This window comes from Lissotriton vulgaris, chromosome 2_1 (genome assembly GCF_964263255.1).
Source record: "Lissotriton vulgaris chromosome 2_1, aLisVul1.2, whole genome shotgun sequence".
Taxonomy (NCBI): domain Eukaryota; kingdom Metazoa; phylum Chordata; class Amphibia; order Caudata; family Salamandridae; genus Lissotriton; species Lissotriton vulgaris.
Window position 1 is genome coordinate 1,231,446,821 of NC_141687.1, and position 12,643 is coordinate 1,231,459,463.

The window sequence follows — 12,643 nt, forward strand, 5'->3', positions numbered from 1 at the left end:
TCTGTATTGGTTAATGCACATGCTCTGAATATTGTTTTCTTTTTTCTTTGCTTTTTTGTCAATTGGAAAGCCCGCAGTGTACATTGTATGTATGAAATCGATTTGAACCTACTGACTCAAGTATTTTCAATAAAAAAATAAAATAAAAAAATAACTTTGCACCATTGGACGAATCTTCACTAAAACGTCCAGAAAGGTGCTCTTTGTACCTCGGCTCCTTCCTGGAAAGTGTTAGGGTGATCCATCAAGCAGGGGCTGAGAAACAGGGCTGGGTCCGAAAATGCAATTCCCCAGGCAATTTCCATAGGATTTTGAAAAGTGATGCAGCCCAAATGGCAGAATTGAATTCCACATTTGGCAGAAAGCTAGATGTTCCTCCAGAAAGCATGATTTTTCTGATTTGGTGTAAATCTGTGCCGTAGTTTTTGAGAAATGTAGGTTTTAAAACTTTCTGCATGTGGACTATTTGGCTGAAATTCAAAAATGTAAGCCTTCTGATTGGCTGAGGGGGCTTTTTCAGAGCGAGTGCTCTGATAGTGTGACAGCAACATGAAAAGTAGTGTTGCGGCCACCATTAGAGGAGCAAGAAAGTTAATTCACTGTCCTGTAAAACTTTTTAAAACACAATGTAGAGATATCCTGTCCCTCAGCCCTTGTGGCCCCAGGGCGGGAAGTTCTACCATGGGATCGCAGTAAAAAATAAAAGAAAATAGTGCTTGTAGCTTTTTTATTATAAATAAAATGATGAATCATATTTCTTTTTTTTATACGGGGATGGGGCATACCCGGGCCCCCATCACCGAGCCAATTTTAATCCCAGGGATCACATCAACCTGGGGTCCCCCTCACAAAGATTTCAGCCCCCAGGGACCCCATCCCGGGTTAATTTTTGGAAGGGGAGAGGACCCCCATCCCCAAGCCGATTACGCGCCCAGGGACTCCTTTCCCCTTAATGGTAAAAGGGAAGGGTTGATGCGCCCCCTTTTCTGTGCCTCAATAAGACCACGGGGACCTCATCACAAGGCCCATTTGTATATAATATGGGGAGTGGACATGTGGTCCCCCCTTCCCAAGCCTTCAGGAGGCCCCTGGGTCACCATACCTGAGGGCATTTCCAAATTAGGGGAGGAGGGTACAACCCCCTTCCCCATACCACAGATTGGCCTTGGGGACCCCATCCTCTTGTTCCAGATCTAAATAGTGCCCTGGCGACCCCATCCCCTGGGACCCTGATCTTTTCATCCTGGGAAAGTACAGGAATACCCTGGCCAACTCCCCCTAGGCAGAAAACACATCTTTACTCCTGCCCAGGGGGGAACAATGAAAACAAATGCTCACTCCTGGAAAGGAGCAAAGGAGAATGGTGCCGGCTCCTACCAGCACCACAGAGGGTGCTGGCTGGGGAGCCGGCTGAGGCCACGGGGGCCTTGGGGTTTCCCTGGCAACCCCCAAAATGTCTTTACATGTGGGTTCCTCGGGCAGGCACTCTGGCACCTACCAGTAATCTAAGTATCCATCTCCTGCCAGGGGAGCTGGCAGGAGCTGTAGGGGGGGCATGGGGCTCCCCTCACAGGCCCCTACAATGAAAAAAGATGTTTGTGCCCAGGGTGGGCACTAAATCACCAACCTAAAATAAAATGTTAAGAAAGGCAAGGTCCTATTAATAAATTGGATGGGGAGCCGTCAGGGATCATGGGGGCTTTGGGACTCCTCCGGTGGCCCCAAACAGTGAAATAGGTGTAGCTGCTCAAGATAGGCACCAGGGCACCTACAGAAGCTTAAAATCTAATAAATAAAAGAAATAATAAATGAGTGACAGAAATCTCTCATTTATTATTCACTGGCTTTTTAATTATAATTTCGAGAGCTGTGCACCTAGAAGAGGCAAGGGCACCACCAACCATTTTTTATTACAGGAGCCTCCCCAGTAACATTAAAGAACACAGTACATCCCCAGGGTCATTAAATTCATGACCCTAGCAGAGCTTACCATGTTTTTGTATCTTAAATGTGTAAAGTTTCCAGCCATCCAACAAAGTAGCAACAATGAAACAATATCTGTACCCACCCACTCAATTGGAGGATCTTCAACCAGCATTGAGAAACATTGCACAACACAATTCATGACCTAGTTGCCAACATGTTGCTACTCAAGGTCTACTCCCCACCTTGCCTACACCAGGTTTGACCCGTTGTTCCCCATCACAGCTATTTGTGATCCCTCCCAGCTCTCACTCTTCCCTCAGTCTTCCCCTGAGTCGTGAGAGCTATGAGTCTCGGGTTAGTCACCATCTTTCTTGGATATGCCACGGTTCAGGGTTTGCATTGGCCCACACTTATCAACCTGTCCAACTACCAAATTCTGCAACATTTTGGCCCAGTTGTGAAGTCATCCTCTACCCACTCATCTGTCCTCACCATTTTCAGCCACGCTTCCTTTTGCTACAGTCTATTCTGCCATATCTTGGCCACATTTGGAGACTGTGGGGCCACCCGTTGACAACCACTGTATTGCTGTTCGGTGCTTAGTCATCAAGAGGCACAAAGTCGCAAACGTATGCTATATTTTTCCATGCCTGGGTAGGGGATGATAAGTGCTGCATCGTTAGTTCAGTCTGAGATGGGTGACCTTTTTAAGCTGCAATATTGTCTCCACCCAGTATTGTGATAGTTTCCTACGAGTCCAGGTCATGTGCAGGAAAGTGACGTTATGCTCTCCATAACGTGGGCATGTGAAGGGTCTGGTCGCATAGCTTCTATGCAGTTGAGCAGGTGTCAATTATGTGCAATGGAGATAAATAAAAAGGGTTAGTTTAAACCGTTTATTGCTCCCAATCTCATGCACCCGAGTGCAGTTTGTCGCCCTCTCTGCATCTGTCAAAAGGATCAGCAAGTCCTCATCCCAAGCCTGTCTTGCATGCATTGAGGTCAGGGGTCTGTTATTCTTTAATGATGGTTAAAGTCATGACACCAGCCTCCTTCTTTCTCCTCCCTCTAGAAGGACATCCAATGTAGCATGGGGAACAGGTACCTCGGGAAAACCAGTCCATATTTTCTGGTACTTTAGAAAACTGTAGGACCTGTCTGCTTCCACTCCGAAGGTCTGGAGCGCCTCGCCCATTGTAGCCACTCGATCGTCAGGGCAGTCATTTCAACACTTTCTTGACCACCAGTACCCTGGCCAGGGCCACCTGAAATATCAAACTAGGAGTGTTCAGAAGCTGGTGCACTTGGATCGGCAGAGAGCTTTTTATGTATTACTTGCCCCATATGACTGGTTTCCTAATTTAGGGTCTCCCCACACCACCTCACAGCATGTTACAGCTGCACCCCAATATAGGAATGTGCCAAATTAGGTAATCCCAGGCCCCCCTTCTCCCTGTCCATCTTCAGCACTGCCAGAACCACTCTACTCCTTTTCCCCTCACACACCAAATGGACCAGCAGGCTATCTATCTCCTCAAAAATAAATCCCTCCACTGACTGAATAGAAAGAATTTTGTAGCAAGTATAGGCAACATGGGAGTAGGACCGTTTGTGCTGGAGCCACTCTACCCCTTGTGGATAGTGGTAGTGGTATTAAGAAGTGTATCAAGGCAATAAGCCCCTTCAAGGTTTTGTTAAGATTGCATGCATAGTGCGATGCTGCTGAGTAGATTTCCCACACCCACAGGTATCTGAACGTCAAACTTTCCCACTCAGGCCCAGGGCAGCTAGTTATGTATGTTTCATTCCTGCTAATTCCGCCAGGGGAAATGACTGTGTTTTTTATTTGTTGATATATAGCTTTGAGAGCTCTACAAATATGTTTAGGCCCCTCAAGAGTATTGGGACAGACTCACAAGGTTGTGTCACTTAGACCAGTGCATCGTCGGCATACAAGGAGACCACATGCACCCCATCCCCAACCTGTATACTCCATGATTGCGGGTCACGTTGTATCTGGGATCTCCAATGGTCCTAATTTGCCTGGGGAAGGCACAGGAGACCAAGGAGGTCCAAGAATGCCTCAATATGCAACAAATCTGGTGTTCCCAGATGTTTCTAGAGGGGGTCCAGATATTTCACTAGGTTGTCATATATACTGGACTGCGTTATGGCTGTTGTCCCATCCGTCAGTATTAATGAGGTGCGAGCTTCCCGTTTGAGCTGCCATGCGCCTAGTCTGCCTGACATGTCCCCTTCTCCTCACATCCTTTGTCTACAGTCTCAGATGGTATAGCTGTCCAGTGTTCTCCACATATCAGCTATATCTCGTCTAAGGGCTACTCTGTCCCATTTCTGCTCATCCACCTGCTCTCCTGCGCCGCAAGGTGTGCCAACTGAATCTCTTACTTTGTCAGGTGCATTGCAGATATTGTTTACCGTATGGTGTAGACATGCTCTTGCCTCCAAGGACTCCCTTTAAGGCCTCCTGTTCAATCAATCAATCAATCAAATAATCTTCATTCAGTAATTTCCCAGATGATCATAAAAGACGTACATGATTTAAAACACTCGCAGATTAATAAAAAACAGTCAAATAATTAAAACTGTTAAAATACAGCAATACAAGTAGAATGCAAACTAGGCACAAAAGCCTTAAAAAAGACCTATTCTAAAAACGTGAAATAATATAATACAATACAGTCACAAAACCCAGGACATAAGATATACATTTAATTGAGCATTTGTTGATTTGAATAGCATTGCCTGTCTCACACGTAAATTGCCCTTTAAAAAACATCCAACCAAATAACAGGTATCTAAGGGCCATATGTATGAAGATTCCAATTTGCGATTCGGAATCTGGGATTTTTACCGAATCACAGATTCAGAATCGCAAATCGGAATGTATCAACATAATTGCAAATATTTAGCGATTCGGATAAAATCGCTAAATATTTGCGAGAAAGACAATTGCGATTCCTTAAATGTGAAAAATCGCATTATTGCGATTCCTTAACGGGAAAAATCGCAAAATTGCGATTTTTCCAAAATCAGCCAATCGCAATCTTGATGCAGTTTGATGACATCACCATCCAGGAAGTGACTGACTACCCATGCTGCAACAGTATTGTTTGTCAGAGAGTGGGAGAGTGAGGATTGCTACTGAGGAGCCATGGCTGAGAGTGGGAACAAGGAACTGCCTGCAACCCAGCAGGAGCAGCAGGAAGGAGAAACTTCTAGAAAGAGAAAGATGACGTTCTCAGAAGCTGAAATGGAAACACTCATTAATGAGATGGTGCCAAACTACGATTTGTTGTTTGGAAAGATCTCACTCAAGGTGCCCGAGGCAAGGAAAAGACGCATCTGGGCAGGCATACAGGCGAAAGTCAATGCCCTGGGAGTTACACACAGTAGTGTGGAGGTACTGCGCAAGCGCTGGTACGACCTGCGCCAGCGCTCAAAAGAAAAGTTGGCAGCCAGGCTGGAGCAGTCACAGCTCACCGGAGGAGGGACCTCCAATGTACCTGAATCTACACCGCTTGAGGAACTTGTAGAGGGAACACTGGCTCCAGAGAGTGTGGCAGGCGTGTCTGTGCTAGACCGCTCCGACCAACCAGCTTCCAGACCAGGTAAGATGCATGCCATCACACCCCAAACCCCCCCCCCCCCCACACACCCCTGCAGCAACCTAGGGATTAGGGGAACCACATGTCACGCTAGAGCAAGTACACAGGCAGTCACAGCAATGCATTGTGGGAGATGTAGTCACATGAAAAATAAATGTTGTGAGAAGCAGCCACGCTAGGCAATTTTCACATGTGCAGGTCAGGAAAGGGGAATAACAAAAGTAAAGTAAGGTTAACTGTGAAATATTTTATTTTCACATTGGAAATTAGTAAATTAAATTAATGTGTGCTGTTCTATCCACAGCACCTGCAACTAATAAGCCCACAGGCAGTGGAACAGAGACAGAACCTCCAGACTCAGGAGACTCAGGGCAGGAGCAGGAAACAGATGGGGAGGACAGCCCTGTCATTCCACCAAAGAGACCCAGGAGGAAGATTGTGAGGCCATTGGCAGTCATGGAGGACGATGATGAGGACAACAGTAACAATGTGCAGTCTGATGCCATAGGTTCGCAGCAGGAGTCAAGGCCACAACACAGCCAAGGTCCACAGGGCACAGGCAGGCATAGACCCCGCACGGCCAGCAGCTCCGTTGATCAGCAGGAAGACTCAGTTTGCGCAGGGCTGGAATTGAACATGCTCCAGGTGCAGCGCCTACAAGCCAAACACATGAAGGCGTTACAGCGTGAGATGAGGGCAGGGCTCAGGGGCATACAGGAAGAAATGAGGGGTGCTGTGCAAGTGCTTCGGGAGGAGTTGCGTGCCGAATGCGCTGCTAGGCACAGAGAGCTGGGCCGCATGGACCGGTACACGCGCTCAATCAACTGCCTGGCCTCATCAACCAATATTCTGTCCAGGCGCACCATTGCAACACAGCGTGAGTTCTCACACTGCATACAGGACATCGCCACTGTTGTTGTGCAGTCCACATCTGCTCTGGATGAACTGCGTGCCCTACATACCACAGGCCCTGGAGTACTGACTCCAAGTGAGGAGGACTCCCAGTCAGTGCGGAGCTCCACCACCCCACCACCCACCGTAGAGAGGCGCCGTAGTTGCAGGAGCAACAGGCCTGCTACATACCGTTAGAATGTGCAGACAAATAACAATGATTAGCAGGGGCCACATATGGACAACTACAGTGTTGACTTTGCAGACACTCCACTTACTTAGTTGCACTGTGAATTAAACATATGCATTACATTGGGAGTGTATGTACTTGCCAATAAGGATGTGTGGCATTGTTGCTGTAGCTATTAAAACACAGTTGCAAAGATTGAAGTTGTCATTGTGTCATTATTTCTCACCTAGAAGTAGTTGCGCGTAATCTCATCACGCCTCTGGCGCCCAGCTGCAGCACCAGCTACGCCAGCTGCCATGTTTCCAGATCCAGGCCCCTCCAAGTCAGAGGATTCAGATTCGCTCAAATCCACTGGTGTGCCTTTCCTGGTAGCGATATTGTGCAGTATGGCACATGCTACAACAATTTTGCAGCAAGTTTTGGGGCAGTATTGGAGTGCTCCTCCACTTTTGTGGATGCACCGGGATCTGCTCTTCAATATGCCAAAGGTTCTCTCAATGATGCCTCTTGTTGAAATGTGTGCCCGGTTGTAGCGCCGCTCCCCAGCATTAGCAGGATTGAGGTAGGGTGTCATGATGAAATCCCGGACTGCATAAGCACTGTCACCTGTGGTTGGAAATGTAAACGGTTAGCAACTGGAATTGACATGCTAGTCAGTTGCAATGTGCCCTATGTATGTGAGCATTTACCTAGTAGGTATCCCTCGCCAAAATCACCTCTTGAGAGTCTAAGGTATAGTCCACTGAGACGGAAGATAAACGCGTCATGTGTGCTTCCAGGATACTTTGCCACTATGTCAGTGATGATGTTTTTGGCATCACACACCACCTGTATATTTAGTGAGTGGTAGCATTTCCGGTTCCTGAATATGTACTCATTGTTTGAGGGGGTGGATATTGCAACATGTGTCCCATCTATGCATCCTATGACGTGGGGGAATTGGGCGATGTTGTAAAAGTCCTGCTTGATCTGTGCTAGTTACTGTGGGGTGCTGGAGAAGTGTATGTGGTGTTGCATCCTCTGTGTCATGGCATCGAGGAATGCATGGAAAAAGCACGACAGGGCACTTTGTGACACCCCTCCTGCTGTGGCTATCACCCCCTGAAAACTACCTGGGGCCAGCAGGTGTAGTGAACACAGGACCTTGATGTGTGTGGGTATGGCTTGTGTCCTGCATGTGGGGTGTTCTAGATAGGGTCTTAGTTCTTCAATTAAATCTAGTAAGCTGTCTTCCTCCAGTCTGTAGTGGGTATAGATGTCCTCCTCAGTGCACTGGTAGATGTTGGTGCACGCACGGAATATCCTCTCCTGCCGTCTCCTCCTCTGCGCCACAGCTCTCAATCTTCGCCTCCTCGCTATCACGTAGAGCCCAGACATTGTGGAAAAGAGTGTGTTGCATTGTGGGCTTCCTTAAATACTTCGCACCTGCTTATCACCTGCTCCCACTTGGTGGTAATTGCTATTTCTAAAAAAGCGAATTTCGTGTAGTCGCAATTTGCGAATTTTTGATACATACCATTGCGAATCCTTATTTGCGATTTCCAGATTTGCGAATATTGCAAAATGGGATAATCGCAGATTTTGGAATCGCTATGGATTTCGCAAATTTCTGGCTCTCGCAAAATTTGGGAATCGCTATATTTGCGATTCCTTGAATTGCAAACAATTTTGGCTTCATACATTGGAAATTGCTAATTTTCAGTCGCAAACGCTATTTTTACCGATTCACAGCGTTTGTGACTGAAAATTAGCTTCATACATATGGCCCTAAGTCATTTAGCTGCTGTAAGAAGAGCGAAGCAGCTTTGCACTTAGTAAATTTTTGCCTGCGCAATAGAGGCAATAGAAATTTCTGGGTGCATGGAACATAGAAATTGCAAAAGAAAACAAAGTGCAATAAGGTCAGTCGTTAGTCCTAACCACTGGGATCCTGGTGGCAACCCACCCTCTTGTGATGAACTTGCCGCTTTCTTCCCTGAGAAATCAAGTCTCATCTCCATTGACCCACCGCTAAGAAGACTCTACTACATTCTTCCAGTCCTGCCCCACCCATTGACTCCTCTGAGAAGCTTAAATCGACCTCCACGAACTTCAAGAACAATGCATCATAGGGCACCTTTACCCCATTTAGTGAAAATGACATCATCAAGATTCTTCAGAATATCAACCCTTCCAACCACTTCAGCGACCCGTTGGCCTCCTCCATTTTCAAAGAAATCAAGAATGGATTGGATTGGATTGACATTTATAGAGCGCACGAATGCCGAAGTGTCTTGGCGCTGGGGTGAGAGAGAGGGAGGACCAATGTCAACAGAACCGACACCTTAAGTCCTGGGGGACAGCCATGTTTTTATTAGCTTCCTGGACAAGGATTGTAACACTCCTATATCTCAAGGCACGATCCCAGACTGCCTAAAAGCAGCGCAGGTAACACCTATACTAAAAAAAAACTAACGCTGAAAAATCTGATCTAACATCCCTACCTTAGTGAAACTCCTAGAAAAATGTGTGCAATCCCAACTTTGTGCTCACATAGAGAATTACCAACTCTTAGACTAGCATCAATCCGGCTTTAGAAAGAGCACAGCTCCGAATCGGCTCCCACTCGCGTTATGGATGATATTTTTAAAATGCTTGACCAAAACGAATCCTGCCTCCTGACCCTCCTTCACCTTTTCTCAGCATTCAACATGATTAATCATGACAACCTCCTATCCATCCTGCAAAACAGAATGGGTTTTTCTGACCAGGTGTTACAATGGTTTTCATCCTTCCTACATCACATAACACAAAGAGTCAAGGCTCTCTCTCTCCCAGCCCTCTCCTGTACTCATGGAGTTCCCCCAAGGGTCAGCTTTATCTCCTATCCTCTTCAACCTTTTCTTGGAACCTCTTGAAAACTCTCTAAATTCCATGGACATTCTCTTCCACATGTATGCAACTATATCTGAAAGTCTCATCCCCGGAAAACATCATCTCACTCAATACTACCCAAATGATTACCCAAACCTGGTTAATGGAGAACCATCTCCTGCTCCACACTTCCAAAACGGATTTCCTGCTCATCTCCCCTCCGAACCACATCCCTAAGCTAGACCTCTGGCAGAGTCACCTCAATGCTTTCAACTGCACTCCTCTCATCGTAGATTCAGCCAAATCTCTCGGTATCACCATGTACAAGCACCGGAACATGAAAAATCATATCAGCAATGTATGCAAAGGAGCAAACCACTTGATGATGTCATTCAGAAATATCAAACCTTTCCTTCCTCTAAATGACTTCAAGCAGGTGGTCCAAGCTCTCGTCTTGCCGAGGCTAGACTACGGCAGTGCTACCCTCTGTGGCCTTCTCAAGTACTTCCTGGCTCCGCTAAGGGCCTCACTGAACGCTGCGACTAGACTGGTTACAGACACCAAACGAAAAGAGCATATATCCCAAGTCCTAAAATCCCTCAATTGGCTGCCTTATGAAACGCAAATTCACTTGAAGATTGCTGTTCTTACACACAAAGCCCTTCACTTTAACACTCATCCTTAACAAAAAGAGAAGTTGTCACTGAGCCTTCTTCGGCGCTGCCCCCAAGATATGTAACTCTCTTCCACTGGAAGTACTAGAATCTCCTCATCGACGGCATTCAAAGTGGAAGCCAAAAGATTCCTAATGAACAGATTCATAAAACTTTATAACTAAATAAATAAATAAATAAAATAAATAATGGTCTGGTTTGATGGCTCGTCGCAGGGGCAAATACAGATATAGTTTTAGGAGTATTGCCCTAAGGGGAAACACAAGATCCAGCGTTTCCTTCCTAACCTAAAACGAGTCAGTAAGTTGCGTTCGTACACGTTCTGCACAAATAATAGGTATGGGGCAATCCCAGCTGTCATCTGCACAAACATATCATCTCTTACAGATGACTTCACCACTTTTGGGGCCTCCCTAGAGGCTTGTCTGTATGAAATAAAAGCATTCCTGGGTCCTGATTTGATCTTTTTTGGTGATACTTTCTGAGTTCTCAAACAGGTGTGTGCAGGCCAGAGCCAAAGTGGTATCTCCTATTTACTTTATCCATAGAATTTTCAATCCATGGTCTCAAGGGAGGCAATCTCTAACAACTGCACGGTTGAGCTCAGCTTCCTTATTTGACCAAATAGAACACCAAAGGGCTACAGGGGAGCACCAATAAGGCCCTGAACATACTCATGGCATAATTCTTGGTATAGGGGGAAGTGGGGTGTCAAGGGAAAAACCTCCAACAGGCATTGGCAAAATCTATTTTACTCGACTTGAATGGTGGCAATGTCCCTGCAACCCATACCCATATGCCATACGTCACGGTTTGAAGGCAATTCCTTTTATAAATTTCTATTAATGGGCACAATGGCTTTCTACCAAAGCAAGCAAGCAAGCAACAAGGTAAAAAATGTTGCCTATCGCATGAGCAAATCGGGTTAGTCTAGTAACATGCAGCCCATGGGCAAGCATCTTCAAAATCTAGGCCAAGATAGGAAAAAGAGGATATACTGTCTCATTTTTTTCCCTGCAATCGATTGGGTACTTTTGGTGTTTTTGGGACCGCACACCATAACAAACGTTTTGGAGTAATTTGTTTCCAAGTCAAGACCCTTCATGAATTTCACACACAAAGTAACTTGATACCGTTCGCCATTCTAGCAAGAAGCACTGTGGCATCCGCATATAATAAGGCAGCACAGCTTTATTTTCAACAAGCGGTACATCTTCCCCTGCAAAATCTAGTGTCTTCTCCAAATCATTAATATACAATAAGAAGCGGATGGGGGTGATTACGCAGCCTTGGCGTACTCCTTAATTGACTTTAAATAAAGAAGTACAGTCTCCGTCCTCACCAAACCTTACTGAGGCTATGAGATCCCAGTGTAGGAGTCTAAGGAACAACACCAGGTGTGCTTCCAGGCCCATGAGTTCAAGATTGCCCACAATTTTTCCCTATTTATGCAACCAAAGGCGCTTGATAGGTCCATAAGTGCAAGATGGATTGGGATGCCCGTTGCATATTTATATTTAGCCACGATAAGATGAAAGTTTAAACACTGCTCAATAGTTCCTAGGCCCTTCTGAAAACCATATTGAACCCACAATATGATGTTATTCTCCCTTGTGTACAATAAAATTCGATCTAGGCCACCCTACCAATTATTTTAGTGGTGGAGTCAAGCAGAGATATTGGTCGGTAACACCTTAGGGGCATTGCCCTTTTTAAAGATGGGTACAAGAATTGAAAGGCTCCAAGAGGGTAATATCCCCTCACTGCAAACCGTATAATAGACTGAAGTGAGTACCGGTGACCAGCATCCTGGGTGCTCCTTACATAAGTCCATGGGCACCCCATCTGGGACCAGTGCTTTTTTGCTCGGGCTATCATTGATCCCTTTAAGTTAACTTCCTCCTCCCTAAAAGACAAGTTGCCAAAAGGGGACTCTTTAGGCAGACCCTCATCTATGGGCACAGTTATAGAAGAATACACAAATGAGAAGTGCTTGAACTACACCTCAGGAGTAATATGGACCGCAACTTTGCCTGGGGGCTGGGCTGGTGACAAGCCTGCCTGCACCACCTTTCGGAATGCCTGAGAATCTTTTTTTTGACAGGCTTCTGTTATCGCCTCCCACCTCTCGTCCTTGATTGACAATTTTATTTTTTTTCAATGCCAGGGCATAATCTTTCCTACAGGCTGTGATTAAGATCTGATTTCTGGGGATTTGCTTTATGGCCTTGCGCAGGTTATCACTAGCCACTCTGCATTCATTGTTGAACCACAACTTAGCCTGGTAGGGAGGTCTACCCTTAGAGCCCGAAAGGAAGCTTTTAAACCAGAACATAAGTTCCCCAAAGATGTTTTGGACCCTGTCCGGGCCTTGCGCATTTAATAGACAGATTATCACTAAATCCATACTACTACCCACGATGTGGTTCATAACTTGCTTCATGTCCACATGGCACCAAACTAAGCATGGGCGAATTTTG